This window comes from Rattus norvegicus, chromosome 7 (genome assembly GCF_021556685.1).
Source record: "Rattus norvegicus strain SHRSP/BbbUtx chromosome 7, alternate assembly SHRSP_T2T, whole genome shotgun sequence".
Classification (NCBI taxonomy): domain Eukaryota; kingdom Metazoa; phylum Chordata; class Mammalia; order Rodentia; family Muridae; genus Rattus; species Rattus norvegicus.
The window spans coordinates 94,444,198-94,466,287 of record NC_141540.1 but is presented as its reverse complement, the minus strand read 5'-3'; the positions used below and the strand labels follow the sequence as shown (position 1 = coordinate 94,466,287).

Sequence of the window (22,090 nt, the reverse complement as noted above, 5' to 3'; positions counted from 1 at the left end):
CTTTTCATCTTATGTATTTTTTTTTGGCTCACGGTGTTTTTCCAATGAAGATAAGAACTTGGACCACAATTTGAGTGATCACTCAAGCACCAAGCCCCACAGTTGGCAACTTCAACACCATGAACAGGTGTTGATTTTCACTGATGAAGCCAAAAAAGTCCCTTAAAATTACTCTTAGATACAATAAAACTAAGGGAAAAGATGTATTTCAAATAGTTTGAAACAACAAATGACATCAACTTCATCAGTGGGTTATCTTCCTTTGATGATGATGGATTCAAAAATTAAATCAGGGGAGTGAGAAGGTGAATTCAGACTATGAAACAAAGAAGTATTTCTAATGCCTTGGAGATGATATTTCTAAAAGGGTGTTTGTGTGCATACACATGTGTGTTCTCAAGTGATAAGAATGCTGGTAGAACGCAGAGTCAAGAATCAGAGAATGTTTCATTGAAACACCTAACAGACTTTCCATAAAGTTCATGTTTTTGAACATGGATAAATCCCCAACTTGGTTTTCTCTTAATATATTTCTATTACATTCCAAAATGATGAGTAATGCTACTCTATCATGAAAATAGAATGAATTTTAAAAGTCCCAAAGGCAGTTTATTACATTTTGAGAAATAAAAATTATTAAAATGAGAAGCGATCCTGATGAGCGAATATGAAGAGTCTCTTAACTAAGACTGGGTTTTCTTTATTAAAGAGAATAACTGTGCTCACTGACTTTTTACTATGATTCAAGCATCTTGTTTAATATCTACATGTGTTATAATCCCTTTTACAAGGAAAGAGATAGTGGGAAGAGTCTTGCTTCTTAGATCAGATCGTACAGTTCCCCCAGGCACTTCTGACTTAGAAACACTCACTATCAACCATGAGACAATATGCCCCCATTTAGATGATCATGTCATATACACAATCATGCTGGGTAATTAATCCCTTGTATAGTGGCTCTTAATTTCTTTAAATCACAAAATATATTTATTTTTGTTTTAGTTTTATTTATTTTTATTTTGTTTTATTTATTTTAGTTTTTATTTATTTTTGGTGTTTTGAGGTCGAGTGTTGCTTCTACCAACCACTCCAGCAGGCTTAGAGCTCGCTGTGTAAACCAAACTGGTTCTAAGCTTGTAGCAAATCTTCCTGTCTCTGCTTCCCAAGTGCTGAGACTATAGGTATGCAAGAACATGACTAGATACATTCTTGTTTTTAAGTGACGCATTAAATTTCATATACTCATGAAGCATATATAAATGCTATTTTAACACATTTATTTAATGCAAAATGATCAGTTAGAACAATGGTATATCAGCTCAAACAGTTATTTCTTTGTGTTAAGAATGACACAGATCCTTTCTAGTAGCTAATTTTAGACATATACTTAGTTATCACCAGCCTTGGTGTTACCATACCATGCTATAGTACATTTAAAATGTTTCTTCTTGCTCATCTGCACTCCAGTGCAAAATGTTTATAAAACACTGTTAGAAACCACAGGGAGTCTCTTTGAAAATATATTTGCATTAGTTGCTATTGTTGCTATGACAAATTACTGGGACCAATAGCAACTTATGGAAGAAAGTGTTTATTTTGGTTTACAGGTTCAAAGGAGAGAGAGTCCTTAACAGCAGGGCAAGTATGGCAGCTGTGGGCACAGGAAACTGAGTGATCACATCTTCAATCATATGCAGACATTAGAGAGCAGACTAGAAGTAGGGTGAGGTTATAAACCCTCAAAGCCCACCCTCAGTGATGTACTTCCTCCCATCAAGGCTCCAAGAGCTAAAAGTCACTTAACTTTCCTGAACAGCATCACAAAGTGCTCTATCACATGAGCCTGCGAGAGACATTTCTCAGTCAAACAACAATAAGTACCCAACATTCAAAACTTAGTGTATGTCCTTCGGGGGGTAAAAAGACCTTCAGGGTGCTTTCTGTTTTGAGAATTCTTGCCTTAAGCAACAATGTAGAATTTACTCGATAAAGTAGAAGTGTAGACAACATTTCTTGCAGAAAGCAAGATTCTTGTCATAGGAAGATAGGTACAAGTTGTAGAGCCTGTGACTAAAACAAGAAATCAACAAGACAAGATCCAGGATTTGGGGAGAGCCATGGTTGTACTTGCTTGGTTAAAACAGCCAAGGGAGTTACATTTTGTGGAATTTTTATCTTTTTTATGCAATTGTAAACTGTTCTGTAACTCTAAAGATAGCCAAAAGACCAGTTCATTCACAAAGGGTCCTAGTAAAACTACTGCTATTGCATGTTTTCTGTGTAAAGTTGAAGCTACAATGAGAACTTCTGTTGACAAAGTATGTTTTCTTGTTATCTTCTGTTAGAGAGAGAGACAGAGACAGAGACAGAGACATACCTGTTTTCTCAAATGCTGATTCAGGTCTGTCTTCTGACAGTGATTTTGGTGTTTTTCTCTTAAAGTTAGAACTTTGGGTTGAGTTTTAACAGAGAGCATAAGCTATGACTTTATGTGTTTTGGTGTTGTTAAAATTTTAAGCACTTCTTTTCTGTTGAATTAATTTCACTAACACTGGGGATAAGAGAGCTATTAGTAGGAAACTAAGCACATATCCTGTGCCTCAAGGAATATGATTTCAAGCTTGTCAATTGTTTTTTTATGTTTATAGGAATGCTTTTTATTTATTTATAATCTATTTATTTATACAAAGTATTTGAGACATTCATAAGAAAATATGCCATAAAATAGAAAGCCAAATATAAAGTGAGGATCTAAGAAAGGAAAGAGCAATTAGACAGTGACTAAAATTCAATTGTAGCCTCTATACCTTATTATTATCAAAAGGGAGCCACAGATTTCACATCAGCATTGGAAATACTCAACACCCGGCTTGATGCAGGATTTAGAAAGTCCATCTAAATAAACATGGGTGTATGATGAAAAGTACGATCTTTAAAAGTCACATGAAGTTTTAAAATAAAATAGCAGAAAGTGTGCTTTGAGCTCTGACTCCAACCCCTGTGAGTTCAGTCATCTCCGGTGCCCATATAAAACAATGGAAAATGATCACTGTAGGGAAAGTCAACCTTTCCTTCCCTCACAAGCCTGAGAAGAATGTCTTAATGTGTCTTTGTAGGTGGGGTCCTGAATAAAGCTGTAGACAACATCCCTGAAGCATATACAATAAAAGGTTCCAAATAGCTGTTTCAAATGAGGTCCCTCCCAGGCATTGAAGGGCAAAGCAGCTACATGCAGCCACGTGGAGAAAGTTCTGTGGGGCCCAAAATAATATGGTCTCAGTTTATGAGCTCATCAAATCTTAAGGTTACCTAAAGGATTGAGACCCACGAGTGAGCAAGATATTGTGCTCATGAATACAGGCCTCTAGCAACCCACATCAGCCATAATAGCCGTCGTGTTTGGAGCCTGTGTAATGTGGCAAGCACTTGAATGCGTTGCTTTATTTAATCCTTGGAATAACCGCAAGGTACAGGCATTGGGTCAGGACTCTTGTTTGCAGGATCTTAGGCAGAGAAAAAGAGAGGAGAGAGCTCATTGGATGGTAATAGGAAAAGTACAAAGCTAAATGAAGCTTTTGGTTCCGCATATCGATACCCATAAATACTATCTTCTTTCCTAAGTGGTAAAGAGGGTATATCATTTTTCTTTCTTCTGCTCTGAACCAATTCTGGGCCTGAACTGAAGAAATAATAACTCTACACTAGTCAGCCCTCTAATTGGCTGGTTTCTGCTGGAAAAGCACGCCCATAGATTGACAACACAAGAATTTCTTGACATAATGTGGGCAAGCAAGAAAAGGAGATAAAACAATCAGGTGTGCTTTGCACTAAGCACTATTATTTCTACTTTGCAGATGAGAAAATGGGGGCTCAGAATATCAAGAGGCTCAGGATAACCAAGACGTGATTATAAATGTAGCAGTCGTCATAATGGGTTAGATGATGCTATTGTTACAAAACAAAAACAAAAAACAAAAACAAACAAAAAAATGAAATTTGACACTGTAGTGGGTTAACGCAGCAAGCATGGATGCTTGCGTGTATGTTAACCCCAGCTCTGGTTAGTAGATTTCCCTCTTTATAGCATCAATATAGGAAGTACTGATATCTGGAAAATGTGGAACCCATGATCAGGAGGAATGGGCATGAAACATCAACAGCCATGCTGCTTAGAACGGGTGAGTCTCCTAACCCTGCTTAATGCAAGACAGCTAGGAGAAAGTGAGGAATAGAGAAGAAAGGCAGACTGTGGCACGATCATGGGTATCTGTGTGTATGCACTACATCAAATTTCTAAATAGGTGTTACTACAAATGTTTGGCTTATTAAGCCAATTGCACTTGAATCATGTTTCTCCAAAGGATTAGTTTCAAATGGGTCTTGGATCAGGAGAAGGCTCTTGAACAGGTCCAGGCTGCTATTAGAACTTAAGCCATGTGATTCACCAGACCCAGTTATAGTTAAGGTGTCAAGAAAGAAATGCTGTGTGGTACCTGTCTTAGTTAGGGATTTTATTGCTGCAACAAAACACCATGAAGAAAAAAGCAAAAAGCAAGTTGAGAAGAAAAAGATGTATTGTTTACACTTCCAACTTGCTGATTTTTATTGAGGAGTTGGGTCAGGAGCCCAAACAGGGCAGGATCCTGGAGGCAGGAACTAATGCAGAGGCCATGGAGAGAGGCTGCTTATTGGTTTATTTCCCATGGCTTCCTCAGCCTCCTTATAGAACTCGAGACACCATTCTAGTATGGCATAACCCATCATGGGCTGAGCCCTCTCCAACTGATCATTAATTGAGAAAATGACTTATAGGTAGATCTCATGGAGGCATTTTGTCAACTGACGGTTCTTTCTCTCTAATGACTCTAACTTATGTCAAGTTGACACACAAAAACCTGCCAGTACAGAACCTTTTGCAGGCCTCAATCAGTTAGTCACAACAGAGGCACTTGGGATTCTGGAGGGAGTGCTTGCCGTCATCCTTGGAGTCTTCCTTTGAGAGGCAGCTCATGGGCCCCTAGGGGACTAATATAAAATAAAAATTGAACTTTTAACAATGGGTCTTGGGGCTGGAGAGATGACTCAGAGGTTAAGAGCACTGACTGCTCTCCCAGGGGTCCTAAGTTCAAATCCCAGCAACCATATTGTGGCTCACAACCATCTGTAATGAGACCGGATGCCCTCTTCTGATGTGTCTGAAGAAGTTACAGTGTACTTATATATAATAAATAAATAAATCTTTAAAAAAAATGAGTCCAAGTTACTATGCAACTTGAGCTCCTTATTATGAGTGTTCTCTGCCCTACCAAACCATCATGTTGGGCTTGCCTAACAGCAACCCATCAACAAATGGAAATGGTGGATATGTGACTAGGCGCAAACAAGTTTTGAAAGCAAAAAACAATTATGGGAAGAAGTTTTCCAAGTGTCCATGGTTCTACTTTTGTAGCAGTGCCTTCTGTCCCCAAACATGTGTGACCTAAGGAATATGGTCTACAATCTGTAAGGAAGAGGAGCTTAGGGCGTGGTTTACTCATGGTACTGCATTACATGCCAGATCACCTGGAAGTAGATGACTACATTAGAGATTCTTCTGGGCAACTTCACAGTTGAAATCTTCACAGTGGGCAAAATGTTAGGCAGTGTACAAGTTTATTCATTTCTCATAGAAAAATATCCAGATGTGACCTTATATACTGTAGGCTGTATTCATGCGCTGTAATCACAGAATTTGAAAGAAACATCATTGCAAAATTGATGAGAAAGACATCTATGGAAGAGATATGTAGCTAGATCACTCCCAACTGCTAAAAGACATGAAAACAATATACATTCCATTGTCCTCTGTGGAGAAGACATCCATGCCCATGCAGACAGGATAACCATTTTATGAATACCAGTCAGCCTCTCCCCCCGTTCATCTATGTCATTGCCCAATCAGCCCATAAGCATATTTGTTATAGCATTGAAGATGGGCCTTGTTCAAGGACTCAGCAACTGACTTCCATTTTCCGAAGCTGACCTGGCTGTGTCTATGGCCGAGTGCCAAATCTGCCAGCAGCAAACAGCAATGCTAAGCCCAACAGACTCAATAGAAACTAAAATTAATTATCTTTTAAAACATTAAATCTTTCTTATTTAAGCAAGATTTTGTAAACCCATAATATCTTTTTTTAATGAAACATTTGTATTCAAATGAAAACATAGAAAGTACATTTGAAACACAGAGAATTTATCTAACAGTGATCTAAAACAGTCCGGGGGATGGTTTTTTTAACTAACAAATCTAAAATAAGCACTTTGTTAAATATTTAATTGTTATAAGAAGCATTTAGAAAATGATTTTCCTAAAAAACTTTTTAATGTATTGTATTTCATTTTATTTTATTATTTTCACTTGAGTTCATGAGGCAGCCAAACAGGAGAATGTCCTGGCATCTGTCATTCTGTGGATGCTGATTTTTGAGTTCTTGTTTACTTGTGCAGGTAAGGCCATGTTATTTATGCAAAGCTAAAGGCACAGAGATAAGTGACTGTCACAAGTCGTAAATTCCTAAAACAGAAAAGCCTAGAGGATGCTTATCCATGAGGCGAAAGCTGCATCTTATATCAGGTCTTCAGAGACACTTTATTTCCCCCAAGCAATAGTGACTATTTTTCAAAAATTTTTGAAAATTTAATTAAAATAGAATTATATCTTTTTCTACCTCCCCACTTCTTCCAATTTCTTCAAATTGTCCTGTGCTCTGCATACACATGCCTTGGCAGCTGCTAAAGCCCACAAGCACACACTGAAGTATATGGAACTTTTGAAAGTTAAAAAAAAGATCATGATTCAGCAGAAATGGGAAACAATGGTACAACAAAAACTTGGACCACTCATCAACAAAAACGCCAAACCCGTAACACAGTTTGCCCATAATTGAGCAAAAAAGTCAAGCTATATGACTCAGCAAAATGTAGGGACATGATATTAAAGTCACCAGGAGATGACTGAGACCTTAAGAGAAAGCACTAAGGTGGTAAAATTCAGTCCTAGTTACCTTTAACTGTCAACTTAAAACAGCCTAAAGAGTGGAAAGCCTCAGCAATGAGATTGGATAGGCCTCTGGGAGATTAGCCAGGTTGTTAATTGATGGAAGAGGAGCCAACCCATTGTGAGAGGCACCATTCCCTGGGCAAGTGGTCCTAAATAAGAAAGCTATCTCAAATGAAGTAGGAGACTAAACCACCAACCAAAGAGTACACATGGAGAGACCCATGGCTCCACCCGCATATGTACATAACAGAGGTTGGCATTGTCTGGCATCAATAGAAGGAGAAGCCCTTGGTCCTGTGAAGGCTCGATATCCCAGTGTAGGGGAATGCCAGAATGTTGAGGTGGGAGTGGGTGGGTAGGAGGGGGAGCATCCTCATAGAAGCAGAGGGAGGGGGATGGGAGGGGGGGGAACCGGGAAAGGAAATACCATTTGAAATGCAAATACATAAAATATCTAATTAAAAAAAAGGAAAAAATAAAATAAATTGAAGTAGGAAGCTCCCTGGGACTTAGCCACCAACCAGGAGCAAACACCGGTTGGTCTGAGGCCCCTAGAACATATATAACAGAGGTCTACCTAGTCTGGCCCCAGTGGGAGAAGATGTGCTTAATCCTCAAAAGCCTTGAGGCCCCAAGGAAGGGGAGGTCTGGTGGGGAGAAAGCTCTCTCTCGGAGGCAAGGGGAAGGGGCAATCAAATGAGGACCTGTTGGGGGGGGGGACTGGGTGGGAGCAATGACTGGAATGTGAGTGAATAAAATAATTTAAATTTTAAAAAATGAAGTAGGAAGCAGTTCTTCAGTGGCAAATTCAATGGCACAGTCAAGACTGAGAATGGGACTCTTGCCATCTACGGGAAGCCCATAACCATCTTCCAGGAGCAAGATCCCACTAATATCAAATGGGGTAATGCTGGTGTTGAATATGTCATGGAGCCTTCTGGCATCCTTACCACCATGGAGCAGGTCAGGGCCCACTTGAAGGCTGAGGCCAAATGGGTCATCATCTCTGCCCCTTTGGCCAATGCCCCCATGTTTGTAATGGGTGTGAACCACGAGATACATGACAACTCAAGACTCATGACTCAAGATTGTCCTCAATGCATCCTGTACCACCAAGTGCTTAGCCCTCCTGGCCAAGGTCATCTAGGACAACTTTGGCATTGTAGAAGGACTCATGACCACAGTCCATACCATCACTGCCATTCAGAGGGGATAGCCCCTCTGGAAAGCTGTGGCATGATGGCCTTGAGGTTGCCCAGAACATCATCCCTGCATCCACTGGTGCTGCCAAGGCTGTGGGCAAGGTCATCACAAACCTGAACGGGAAGCTCACTGGCATGGCCTTCCGTGTTTCTACCCCCAATGCATCTGTTGTGGATCTGACATGCCACCTGGAGAAACCTGCCAAGTATGATGACATTAAGAAGGTGGTGAAGCAGGCATCCAAGGGCCCCACTAAAGGGCATCCTGGGCTACACTGAGGACCAGGTTGTCTCCTGCGACTTCTACAGCAATTCCCACTCTTCCACCCCTGATGCTGGGGCTGGCATTGCTCTCAGTGACAACTTTGTAAAGCTCATTTCTTGGTATGACAATGAATACGGCTACAGCAACAGGGTGGTGTTCCTCATGTCCTACACGACTTCCAGGAGTAAGAAACCCTGGACTACCCACCCCAGCCCAGCAAGGACACTGAGAGCAAGAGAAAGGCCCTCATTTGCTGAGGAGTCCCTGTCTCAAGTCAGCCCCCAACATTGAGCATCTCCCTCACAATTTCCAACCCAGACCCCCATAATAATAGGAGGGGCCAAGGGAACCCTCCCTACTCTCTAGAATACCATCAATCTAGTTTGATGCACCCCTCCACCCCCAAAAAAGAATGGAGGTAACATGTAAAATGTATGTTAATCAAAAACACATGTGAAACCAGCCCATTTTTTAAAATGATGGCAGACAGGAGCAGGTCACTCAGTGGAGATAATCAGAACTAGAGATTTGGTGGCAACAGGTATGGGAGCCACAGCGAAGGAGCAGGTCATTGATTCCAGCCACCACTGAACCTGCCTTCCCCTGGAGCCACCTGCTAATCAGTACCACCACTAGAGCTCCAAACCTGGCACAGGTGTAGAATCTGCAGCCGCAGCAGCTGTTCATCTTGCTGGATGGAGGAGAAAATGGTACCTCAGAGCAATGGTCATGAGCTGCAAACATGATGGGCATACTGGAATACCATCAGGGCTTGCTGGTCCGCAGGGCAAGGTGGTATTAGCAACTTGGAGCCCCCGATACTATGTCCAACTTCACTCTCACCTCGACTCTTAACAACTACCAGATACTAGAGATGAAGAATGGTTCATTTTCTGGATTGAGTCTCCGGGAAATACTTTCCGGATCATGCCACTGGAGGTCATGTTGATGTCCATAAGCCGTGCTACCCCTAGCAACCAAATATATGTCCATGATCAGTCGGGTGCCTCTCCAAAGCAGAGGTGTCTGTGATCTGAGCAGCTGCAGGCTGCTATGAGGAGAAAAGCTTCTTTTGTAGTGATATTGATGACTGCAGACTCATAACTGAGAATAAGGGACTTTGAAGGCTTCTGTGCCATCTCCCTCCACCTAAGAAAAAGAAACAGTCCAGACATGAGGGTCTTGAAAAGAGTCCTTTAAAATTGTGCTAAAGATACTAAAGTGTAGCCCTTCACAATTGATGGCTTCTGGCAGGGTAGAGAAAGCATTCAGTTTTCTTCAAGAGGCCAGCTTCTGAAGTTTGAACATGCTCTAATAAGTATATGGGCAGCACAAATTGGACTTGATAGATTTTTTTCTTTTTTGGTGGGGGCTGTTGACAGTAGGATGGTAGACCTAGGAATAATGGGAATTGAATGTGATCAAGTGTGTTTTTAGAATCCTGAAATAACTAATAAAATATTACGTTGAGGGTTGGGGGGCGGAAAAAAAGGCTTAGGCTTATTCCAGATGGAGGGGAGGGGTCTTCAGAATTAACAAATGGCTTTGATAGGTGAAAAGGAAACAGCCCATACCATAAAAGAAAGCAAGGATTCGCCTATTTGCAGACGGTGGCCAGGATGGTCAATCTGTGGCGGGCACTTTCGCAGTGAGTTTCCCTGTGCTATTGATGGACCTTCAGGGCAACAGTGCCACAAGCACAGTCTGCACCGCGCTCCCACGTGGGTTGATCCCCGGGTCGCACGTCACGTCACGTGTCTCCCCAAGTGACCCCTGCAGGAATGGCAACCCGGTCCATGAAGGAAAGGCAGGTGTGATGGGATGCGCGATACCTGTACTGGACGACAACAGGAGGACACAGCCCGGTGCCAGAAGCTGAGGAGCTCATTCGAGGCCAGTTGCCCCCAGCAGTAGATAAAATATTTTGACGAAAGAAGAGGCTACTTAAAATTTAAGGAAATATTTGAAGCAGAAGGATCCCAGTCTTCACCGTCAACTGAAAATTCTGAGCCTTCTTTCTGGACTTTCACACAAATGGTAATTATTCCTTTGGACTTCCAGAAATGATTCCCAGGCAAAAGCAGCTTTTATCACAGTGCACATCGGCTCATGTTCTCTGTAAAGAACAGTTACTAAAATGGTGGAAAAAGCATAAGATCTCATCACTCAAACTATGAAGGACTGCTTTAATTTAGTGAGGGATCCATTTTAAGAAAAAGCATAAAATTATTATATAAGAAGTTTATTCTAAAAAAATACATTGTTCATCTTCCTTTCCCCCTTTGGAATAAAAGCTGAATAGTAGGCAAATATAGTAGGCCCATTAAAAAATAAAAACTGAAAAAGAAGAAAAAGAAGAAAAGGGAAAAGAAAGCGAAGATCCCATGTCTAAACTGCAGAGCTTCCTAATGCACAATGACGATGCTTAGTGAACTGCTGAGACAGAAGTCCAGAGACTCGGCTTGTAGCTGAGCCTCTGCACCCCTTAAAGGAAGTTCTTTGCTTCTTTAATCTACCAGCTTGACCTTTGCACTTCCACCCCCATAAAGACAGTCAACAATATCTTAGTAGGTGGCCTTGAAACTCTAACATCATCGTCTGACAATCCCTAACACATTGTAAGCTACGTAGAAATAGAACCTTGCTTCGATCAATATTTGGATGGAAGGCAAAAAACTGAAAAGACATTTTGGGCATAACAAGGAATCCTGTTGTTCACTCAGGAGGTTTCACTTTTGACTCTAAGTCAATAACAGCACTTGCCCAGTAGAGAAGGGAGGGTTGTTTGAAAAATATTCCCATCTGATGCAACTCACAGAAAGCCCAATTTCTAAGATCTGACACATTACACTATGTGAAATAAGGGTAATGCCACACAGTCCCACTTATGTGCAGCATCTAAAACAAAAGCCAAGCTCCCAGGTGTAGAAGGTGGAAAAGTTGTTGTCGAGGTCTGAAGAGAAGGAAAATTAAGAGACATGATTCAGTGAGCATAAACTTTCAGCTACTTAAGATTAAGAAGCTCTGGGGCAGTTTTACCACACAGTGCTAACAGGTAATAAAACTACGGTGATCACCAAAATGCTCAATAGAATAGAACACAAGTGAGGTGTTGTTGCCCTACTTCTAGAAGGGCATCAGAAAAAGGAGGAAATTTTTAGAGGTGATAAAATGCTTATTATCTTGACTGTGTTACTGATTTAATAGATGAATGACTGTTCGAATCTAACTAATGATACATGTTCAATATACAGGTCTTTTGTATACTAGCTGTGTCTCAATAAAGTGACCGTTTGAAAGAAATCCTATAATACTTTCAATTAAAACAGAACTGCTTTAGGGTGAGGTTCAACTTCAAGTAATAATGGTTAGTACTAATTGTCAACTTGACACAACTTCGAATCACTTAGGAAGGGAGTCTCAAGGTGGTCCACATTAGGGTAGTTGTTGGGCATGTCTGCCGGGTATTAGATTTCGTTAATTGAAGTCAGAAGAACAAACTTGACAGTGGGTGGCACTATTTTCCAGTCCAGAGAATTAGCTAAGCCCTAAGTACCTTTCTCTGCTCTTGACTAAGGACACAATGGGATCAGCCACCTCGAGGGTCTGCCAAAGGGACTCCTCTTCAGTGACGGACCATACCATGGAATTGTGAGCACAAATAAGCCCCATATCACCTGAGCTGCTGGATGTCACTGTATCTCATCACAGCTATAGAAATGAAAGTTGAGCAGATAATTACGTTCCAGTCCAAATTTCCAATGATTTACGATTTACTCAAACAGAGGTGCTGACACTAACTGCTACAAAACACAGTGTTCAGCTAAACCAAGGGAGCGATCAAATTACATATTTTACACTTTAGGACCTTATCCTAAAGACACATGCCTGTTTTTGGGGGTCTGCTTTTCTTACAGACTCTGGCCATGTTAAGTAATTTATTGAGATATATTGACTACATCATTTGGTGTGCCCATTTCAGATATATAATTTGAATACTTCTAATAAATGTACAGGCAGGTAAGTAATCTTTAGACACTTTCTCTCCTCCCCTCCAAATCAGACCCCAAGTATCATTCCTGTCCCTATAGCAATCTGCCTGCTGAGGCCTTCCCTTTCTCTCTACATTCATCCCCAGAAGATCATGCAGATCTCCTACAGCCTCCCTCACTACCCTGTCCTTGTGCCTGTCAGGATGCCATCTGAGAGTTATGACAGCCAAGAAAGCAGATAGGCCAGAGAAGGTGATCTTTAGATAGTCACCTTCTTTTCTCTCTACCAAATTCAACCACTTAGTCTCATCATAAGCTCTGTAGCAGACTACGGGCTATGGCTTCTTTTCCATCTCTGCCCTCATTCCTAGGGGCCTAAGTAGATCCTGGTGGCATACCCTGTTTACCTCCTTCCTGTGCACCCAGTCAGCACCCCACTCACTTCTAACTCATCTCCATCCCTAAGTGTTAGTTGCCAAATACCACAGAACACATTCGAACCAGAATGGACCTAACCTGGCAGGATCTCAAAAGCATTCCCTGTTAGGCAAGCCACAGCTATCACACTCTCCTACGAACCAGAGAGGACAACAGAAACCAAGAAACAGAACACTCACCCAACGAAGAAAATCTCAGATTTCAGCACTTAGAATTACAATAATCCCAAATCTAGATGCCTAGACACACCCCCCGATGTAAAATCACAATCATAAGAGCCAAAGCAGTTTTTTTCCACAGAAACCCAGCAACCCTATGACAGCAGGCAGGCCCTGAGAAGTGCAACATGACCAAAGCATGAGGCAAGAACTTCAAACTAGCCATTATTAATACCTTAGAGCTCTTTAAATAGAAAAATGACTAAATCCCTTAAAGAAATCTATGAAAACACAAACAATAGAATGAAATGAAATGAAAAAGAGTTCAAGACATGAAAGTAGAATTAGAATCAACAAGGAACCTAACTGAGGGAAAATGGAAAATGAAAAAATTAAGAATTTTTACAGTAAACTCAGAAGTAAGCCTCACCAACAGAATATAAGAAAAGAAAAAGAGAAACTAAGGCATTGAAGACATGATAGAAGTAATGGATTCCTCTGTCAAAGAAAATGTCAAATCTAAAAAGATCCAGGCACAACACATCCAGGAAATCTGGGACAGTGTGAAAAGATTAACCTATGAAAAATAGTAATAGAGGAAGGAGAAGAAATCTAGATCAAAGGCAAAGAAAACATTTTCAACAAAGTCGTAGAAGAAAATTTCCCCAACCTAAAGAAGGAGGTGCCTTTCAAGGTACAGGAAGCATACAGAACACTAAGTAGACTGAACCAGAAAAACAATTTTCACCACATTACATAATCAAAGCAATAACTATTAGTAACAAAGAAAGTATATTAAAAGCAGAAAGAAAAAGAGACCAAATAATATATTAGGACATACCAATTAAAATAATACTAGACACCTTAATGAAGCCAGAAGGGCCTGGAGAGATGTTCTACAAGCACTAATACAAGCACAGAATACTATGGACAGCAAAATTTTCAATCACAATAGTTGGATAAAGATAATTCATGATTGTATTATGCAATGTCTCTTTATATTGAGGGAATTTATTGTGATGAGTAACAGTCTGTAGTACAACTAACCTAAAAATGGTCAGCTGTGGAGGGGAAGTCTAAGAATCTAGTAGTTGCTCAGTCCCACAAGGCTAATTGTTTCAGTTGGTCTTCTATAGAAGTAGGTTCCAACAGATGTGCTGGCAAGTAAATGTAAGCAGGCAAAGGAAAGTGTGTCTTCCTTCTTCCAGTGTCCTTATGTAGACCTCCAGCAAAAGATGTGGCCCAGATTAAAAATGTGTACCACCAAGCCTGGGATTTGCTTTGTCCCAGGCTGACCTTGAACTCAGAGATTTCTTTGCCTCAGTTTCCTGGGATTAAAGGAGTATTCTGTCTGTCTTTCCTGGGCCTAAGCTTTTCATGGACACTACGACTCAAAATGTCTATGCCAAGATTCAGGTCAGGAACTTATCTCTTCCAACCTCAAGATCTGGATCACAGGTGACCTCTCTAATTTTGGATTATAGTTCATTCCAGATATAGTCAAATTGACAACCAGGAATAGCCATTACAATGATAAAAGTAATTTAAGCAGCATCATTATGTAAATTCAGCCCCACAGAAGGCACTAGAAGGAAAATTTTAATCTGAAGAGGCTAATCACAACCAAGAAAACACAAAGAATAAATAATTTCAGGCCACCAGATCAAATGGAGAAAAAAACTCCCAAAACAAAAACCACAATATAATAGGACTCAACAAACACTACTCATTAATAACTCACAATGTCAGTGAAAACAGATTCCATTCTTCTGTTGCATCCAAGATACACATTAACATAAAGGGCGTACATAACCTCATTGTAGGAGAATGGAAACGATATCCCTAGAAAAAAAACCTAAGAAGAGAGTTGGTGTAGACATTTTAATATTGACTAAATGGACTTCAAAACAAAACTAATCAGAAGAGGTAGAGAAGGACATTACACACTCATCAAAGGAAAAATCCACCAAGAGGACATTGTAATTCTTAACATCTATGCACCAAACACAGAGTCACCCAAGTTCATAAAAGAAACACTATTACAGTTTAAGTCACTTATTGACCCACACATACTGATAGTGGGAGACTTCAATACCCCACTCCCACCAATACATCATCTAGACAAAAACAAAATGAAAAATGCCGAAGCTAACTGATATCATAAACCAAGTGGGCCTAACAGATATTTAAAGAGCATTTCTTAGGGTTGGGGATTTAGCTCAGTGGTAGAGCGCTTGCCTAGCAAGTGCAAGGCCCTGGGTTCGGTCCCCAGCTCCGAAAAAAGAAACATTAAAGAGCATTTCTTCTAAACACAAAGAAATATCCATTCTTCTCAGAATCTCATGGAACTTTCTCCAAAACTGATCACATACTTGTACACACAAAAAAGTCTCAAAACATACAAGAAAACTGACATACCCCCGACACACACACAATCTGATTAATGTGGATTAAAGCCTGGAATAAACAACAACAGAAACAACAGAAGCTCACAAACTCATGGAAATTGAACAACTCACTTCAAACAGACAAAAAAAATGCATCAAGTTAGAAATTAGAAACAAAGTAAAAACTTTCTAAAATTAAATGAAACCAGATTAAATAGAAACCATAACATACCCAAACTTACAGGATTCATGGAAGGCAATTCTGAGAAGCAAGTTCATAGCACTAAGTGCCTACCTAAAAAAAATTGGAACTATTTCTTACTAGAAACTAAACAACACACCTGAAAGTTTTAGAATGAAAAGACAAAATAACATCCTAGTGGTTATTAGCAAAAAATAATCAAACTCAGGGGTGAAATCAATAAAATAGAAAACCAACAAAACAACAACAAAATAATGCATAGAGTCAATGAAATAAAGAGTTGGTTCTTTCAGAAAATCCATAAGATTGACAAACCATTAGCCAAATTATCTAAAAGGCAGAGAGAAGATCCAAATCAACAAAATTAAATATGAAAAGTGAAGTCCTGGGCATGACCTGGTCAGGAAGCAGGCCTGAGATAACCCCTGCCTGGTGTCACCCAGCATGAGCAGTGCACAGAAACTCCAGAGATGACCCCACACACCTAGGAGTCACTAAGATGAGCAAGTAAATGGTAGAGATAAGACAAAGAATGGCAGAAGTTTGTATGCACAATGAAGAGAGCCAGAACCCGAGACTCAAGAGTAGTAAGGAACTGCTTGATGTAAATAGCCAGCCATGGTGAGGTCCTGGACTGTGCCATGTTTGTATCCATGAATGTGCAGCAGTCAGGGTCTGTTACCACCAAAGACCAGGTGGCCATCCCGGGTCTGGGCTGCCCCACCTGGAGACATGTTGATTGTCTGAGGGTTATGCCAAACTTGTCCACCCCTTACCACCTACAGTACTCAAGAGAATAGGCCCAGTACTATGCCTAGAAAACCTCAAGCTGACCCTAGTTCCAGGGGTTGCAGGTGAACCGGCCCCAAAGGCATGAGTACAGGAGAGCTGACCATGCCCCTCACTGGCTACAACACTCGGGACAGTAGGTCCTGCACCTTGCTTAGGAAGCAGAATAGAGCTGACCCATTGGCATGGATGTGAGTGAGTCAGCCTGAGGGGATGAGAATGCGGGAGCTGGCTCTGCCTCTTCTTAGCTTTAGCATTGGGTGAGCTAACCAGGACAGTGCTGGAGAACTTGGCCTGGTAGTGCGGGTGCTGGAAAGCTAACAGTGTAACCAACACAGCTTCCATCCAAGCTCAGGTCCAGGGCTTTGAGTTGGCCCACCCCAACATCTGCCCCATCTATGAGCTACTGAAGAGCATGAAGTAGCTGATCCTGTACATCCAAAGCTGCAGGGACTCCATGACACAGGGCAACAACAGGATAATGAAGAAGAGTCCCAGAGAGAACCTAGTACTGATAGCGTACCAGAAGCTAGAGACCTCAAACCAGACCAATGACTCCTTTCAATGAACATTTGCAAATAAAGAAGTATGGACAAAGGGTATACCATAAGACATATTGTGACACACTACAGTGTCTACAACCATTTTTTTTCTTTTCTTTTTGGGGAAGGTTGCAAGGGCAGAAGGCAAGTATAAAGGGACAGAGAGGTAAGAAAGACTGGGGTGCATGGTGTGAAATTCATGAAGTATCAATAAAAAGTTAAAATTTAAAAAGATATATACAGTAGATAACACAAACGAAGTTAAATAAAGATCAGATAAGCAATTTAAATAGACATATAACCCTTAGAATAGAAACAGTCATTAAAATTCTCCTAACCAAAGCATAAAACTTTGGGCCAGATGGTTTTAGTGCAGTAGCCTACCAAATATTCAAAGAAAAGTTAACCCCAATATTCCATTAATCATTTCCCAAAATAGAAACAGAAAGAACATTGCCCAATTCATTTTATGAGGGCACAGTTACTTTGATAACCAAATCAAAAATGACTCAACAAGAAAGAATTACAGACCAATTTCTTTTATAAACACAGTAGCAAAATTACTCAATAAGATACTTGCAAAACAAATAAAAGAACACATCAAAGAGGTCACCTACCATGATCAACTGAGGTGTAGGACGGTTCAACACACATGAATCAATAAGTGGATAACCATATAAACAGACTCAAAGACAAAATTCACGTGATCATCTCTCATTATATGGAGAAAAGGCCTTTGAAAGAAATTCAACAGGCCAGGCCTTCATGATAAAAAGTCCAGAGAGATTAGTGATACAAGAGACATACCTCATCATATGAAGGCAATTTACTGAAATTTACAATGAATATCAATTTAAATGGAAAGAAACTGAAAACATTTTCACTAAAATTAGGAGCAAAATAAGGTTGACCACTCTCTCCATACCTAATCAATATAATATTTGAAGTCTTACCTACAGTAAGAGTCAACTGAAAGAAAATACAAATTGGAAACAAAAAAGTCAGAGTATCTTTATTTGCAGATGATATAATAGTAAACATGCAATTTCCACCATGATACTCTAATAGCTGACAAACACTTTCAACAAAGTAGTTCATTACAAATTAACTCACAAAAATCAGTAGCCTTCCTATAAAGAAATGACAGACTGAGAAAAGAATAGGAAAACCCTTCATAAGAGACTCAAATAATATAAAATATCTTGGGGTAACCCTAACCAAGCATGTGAAAGACTTGTGTTTAAAAAAAAAACTTTGAGACATTGAAGTAAGAAATTGAAGAAGATATCAGAAGATAGCAGGTTCTCTCATGCATATGGATTCATAGGGTTAATATAGTAAATGTGGCAATCTTACCACAGGTAATTTACAGATTTTATGTAATCCTCATCGAACTTCCAACACAATTCTTCACAGATCATAAAGGGCAATTTTTAGCTTCATATGGAAGCAAAAATCCTAGGATTACTAAAAAACCCTGATAATAATAATTTTACAAAAAACCCTGATAATGTCATCATCTTCTATCTCAAATTGTTTTACAGTTATAGGGTTAAAAACAGCATGATATTGAGACAAAATCAGACACATTGGTCAATGTAATCAAATTGAAGACCCAGAAGTAAGTCCGCACACCTATAGACACCGGACTTTTGATTTTTAAAAAAGCCAGAAATACACACTAGAAAAATAGACACTTTCAACAAATAGTGCTAGTCAAACTGAACAGTTGCGTATAGAACAATCCAAGTAGATCCATACTTCTCACCCTACACAAAGCTCAACTCCAAAGGGATCAAAGGCCTTAACATAAAACCAGATACATTGCACTAGATGGAAGAGCGAGTGGGGAATTGTCTTGAATTCATTAGCATTTTCTGAATAAAAGGTCATTAGCATAATTTACAAAACAGTTTATTATTAAGCAGTTTAAAAGTGAAATCATAAAATTTATGGCTAAATGAATGAAACTATGAAAAAAAATCATCCTGGTTGAGGAAACTCATTCATGAAAAGAAATGCAGCACGTATTTGCTTTTATATGAAAATTAGCTGTTAAACAATGATAACCAAGCTACAGTCTGTATAACTGCAGAGGTAAAGCATGAGGGACTTGGGGGAAGGAATGGATCTCCGTAGGAAGCAGCGATAGAATACATGGTTATAGATGGATGGGGGAGACTGAAATCAGACCATCAACCAGAAAAAGTAGGGAAGAAGGGCTCAAGAGAAGGAATACAGGGAGGACAGGTAAATCAGTGGCCCATTTAAGAGGTCATATGGAAACCTAATAGAGTAGAAGTTTCCTATGGTATATACATATATGAAAGCAATCTAAATGAAATAGTCAAAGAAAAGAAAGAGCCCCAGATGGTCGTCTCTTGTCAGAAAATGAAGTTTCCAGTACCAGGAATGGGTTGCAAAGAATCCCATATACAATTAAGGCCATTGACAAGGCTACTGATGGCTATCCACAAACTGAGTGCAAGACCCTATTACTAAAGACAACATCTACACAACTCATTGAACATGAAGAAGTCAAGCATGAAGACCTTATCCCTGTAGACTAGCGTTCATAAAGTCAGTAGGGACTACATTTGCTAGCAAAGGAAGAAAGGTAAAAGCCAACCCAGCCACAAATATTTCAGTCTGCAAGCATGATTAGCCTGCAAGATATAATGTAGTACTCACACAATGATTATGAGAGTAAGCAACCTACATCTGATTTGATTTAAGGCCCATTCCATGAAACAGAATCCATACCCAAAGCTGGTTGGGTAAGCAAGAACTTGATACTAGGCTCTTGTACCAAACCAATACAATTGTTCTACGTAGGAATATAGCAATAAAATGACTCCCAATGACATTCTGTTAGACTCAAAGGTCTGTGCCCTGCTCAGTCATCATCAGAGACACTATTGGCTATTTGGTGGCTATCCACAAACTGAGTGCAAGACCTTAAACAGAATGTCTCCAGAAAAAGAATCCCTACATTGTGAGAGCCAGAGGGAATGAAAGACATGAAGAAATCAAGGCCTCCTAGACACATCAGAGCACATATAAACTTAAAGAGATTATGATGTCATACACAAAGCCTGTATGGGTCTGCACCAGATAAAGTCCTAGAGCTAAAAGGAGAGGTAAACACACTTCCATCTCTAACACAGAAGCTATCTGCAACTCATAGCCATTTGTAGATGAAAAGTTAGATTCCTACAAGAAAGACTTACAGGAGAAACAAACTACTCTTAAGGATAAGCTCTGTGACCAGCTCCATTGGCCAACAGAAAATAAACTCAATGGTATCGTTAGAGAGTTTTTGTCTCATAATTTTTAAGTCAAGGTCTTTCTTCCTTTTTTTTTACGTTACAAGTCCCCTGCATATATATTATGGCTTCTGGCTTGGGGTTTTTATGGAATTCCTGCGTATGCAAATGGTAGCATCATATTCATATTTGTTTGGGATTATATTTTTTGTATTGTCATTTCTTAGGGCCCTGTTTGCTTTTCAAGGAGAGACAGAAAGGGTGGGATCCAGATGGGCTGAGATTGGAGAGGAACTGGTAGAAGTATAACAGGGTGAGCCTACAATCAGAATGTATTATATGAATCTATTCTCAATAAAAGACTTTATGTGAATGTGTGTGTGTGTGTGTGTGTGTGTGTGTGTGTGTGTGTGTGTGTGTGTGTGTATGTTCAAAGTTCACAGCCACCACTGAGATCTTATTTTAGAATAATTCATGAGAAAAGAAGCATTGTACCTGATAGTTACTTCCCGGCTTCTTGACCTGCTTTCCTAGAGTAACTAAAAATCTTTGATCTACTTCTGTCTGATAGAATTATCTTTGGGGAACATTTCATATGAATTTAGTTATATGATATAGATCTTTTCTGCAGAACTTATGTATCCGTGTTGTAATTTATATTGAACATCATTCCTTTTGCTACCAAATAACATTCCATTTCATGGATATACCACATTTTGCTTATCCATTTCTCCGATGATAGAAACAACCCCAGTTTGGTTGTTTCCACTTTTGTTCATTCTAAATTACTGTGCCATAAACACTAATGTGCAGCTTTTTCTGTGGACCTTTGTATTATGGACTAGTTTTCTTCAGGATTAAAACTTCTATCTTGGAGGAAAGTTTCTTAAGACCTAAGGTGGGAAGCTGGAGGTGAAACAGCTGGATATTTCAAGATAGGAGGTGAAACAACAGAGCAGTCTAAGGAGAGGTTAAACACTACTCTGCAGAAAAGCTCATTAAGATTAGGAACCACTCATAGTTTGCAGAAAGACCCTGAAGGCTTCTCCCTCTGCAAGAGTATGTAAGAGATAAAGACTGCTCTCAGAGACTTACTCTCAGACAAGCAGAGCTTCCTGGAAGAGGCTCAGACTCCTGGGAAAAGCAAAGACAAGCAGCTTGAAGGAAACGGACCAGGCAAACTGCAGAGAAGAAACAAACACCAGCCAGGCTTTCTGAAAGGGTCTTAGGTCAGCTGAGGTACCTGGAAAGGACATTCCCCAACCTGCTGCCCTACCTGCAGGCTGGGCAGTGTGCTCCAGGTTTCCAGCTTTTCTGAGCTGTCGACCGTTCAGCAGTGGACATTTGGTAATGCAGCTAACTTTGAGTTTCTTCTTCTCCACTTCCTCCCCTTTCCCTTCCTCCTCCTCCTCCAAGTAACCCCTCACCCATATTTCTGAAAATAACCTCAATATAGTTAACTGGTTCACCAAGTTGAACTTTGTAGGTAATCATACTTTAGTCTATCGTGCATTCCTTATCTGGGATGCATAGATATTGTTCATGTGTCACAGAACATCCTGAGGAGTAGAATTGTTGAGACTTAGAGGAGCTACACTTCTCGCTCTTGATAACCTCAGATTGTTTTCCAGCATGTCTGAACCATGTCACATTAGACCAGCAGTACGTGAGACTTGCATCTTTCTGCATCCTAACACTTATTTTGCAACTCTTTGGTCATAGTCACCATGGTGAGAGATGCTATTTCTATATTGTTTTACTCAGTGCCTCCAAGTGATTAATGATAATGAATTTCTTTCATGTATTTACT

The 22,090-nt window shown here is 40.0% G+C and overlaps 2 pseudogenes; both read left to right on the top strand.

The window, feature by feature from the left end:
- Positions 1 to 6,854: 6,854 nt before the first annotated feature.
- Positions 6,855 to 8,797, top strand: LOC148004794 (glyceraldehyde-3-phosphate dehydrogenase pseudogene; annotated as a pseudogene).
- Positions 8,798 to 10,287: 1,490 nt separating this feature from the next.
- Coa6-ps2 (cytochrome c oxidase assembly factor 6, pseudogene 2) overlaps positions 10,288 to 22,090 on the top strand; it is an 89,005-nt pseudogene continuing 77,202 nt past the window's right edge.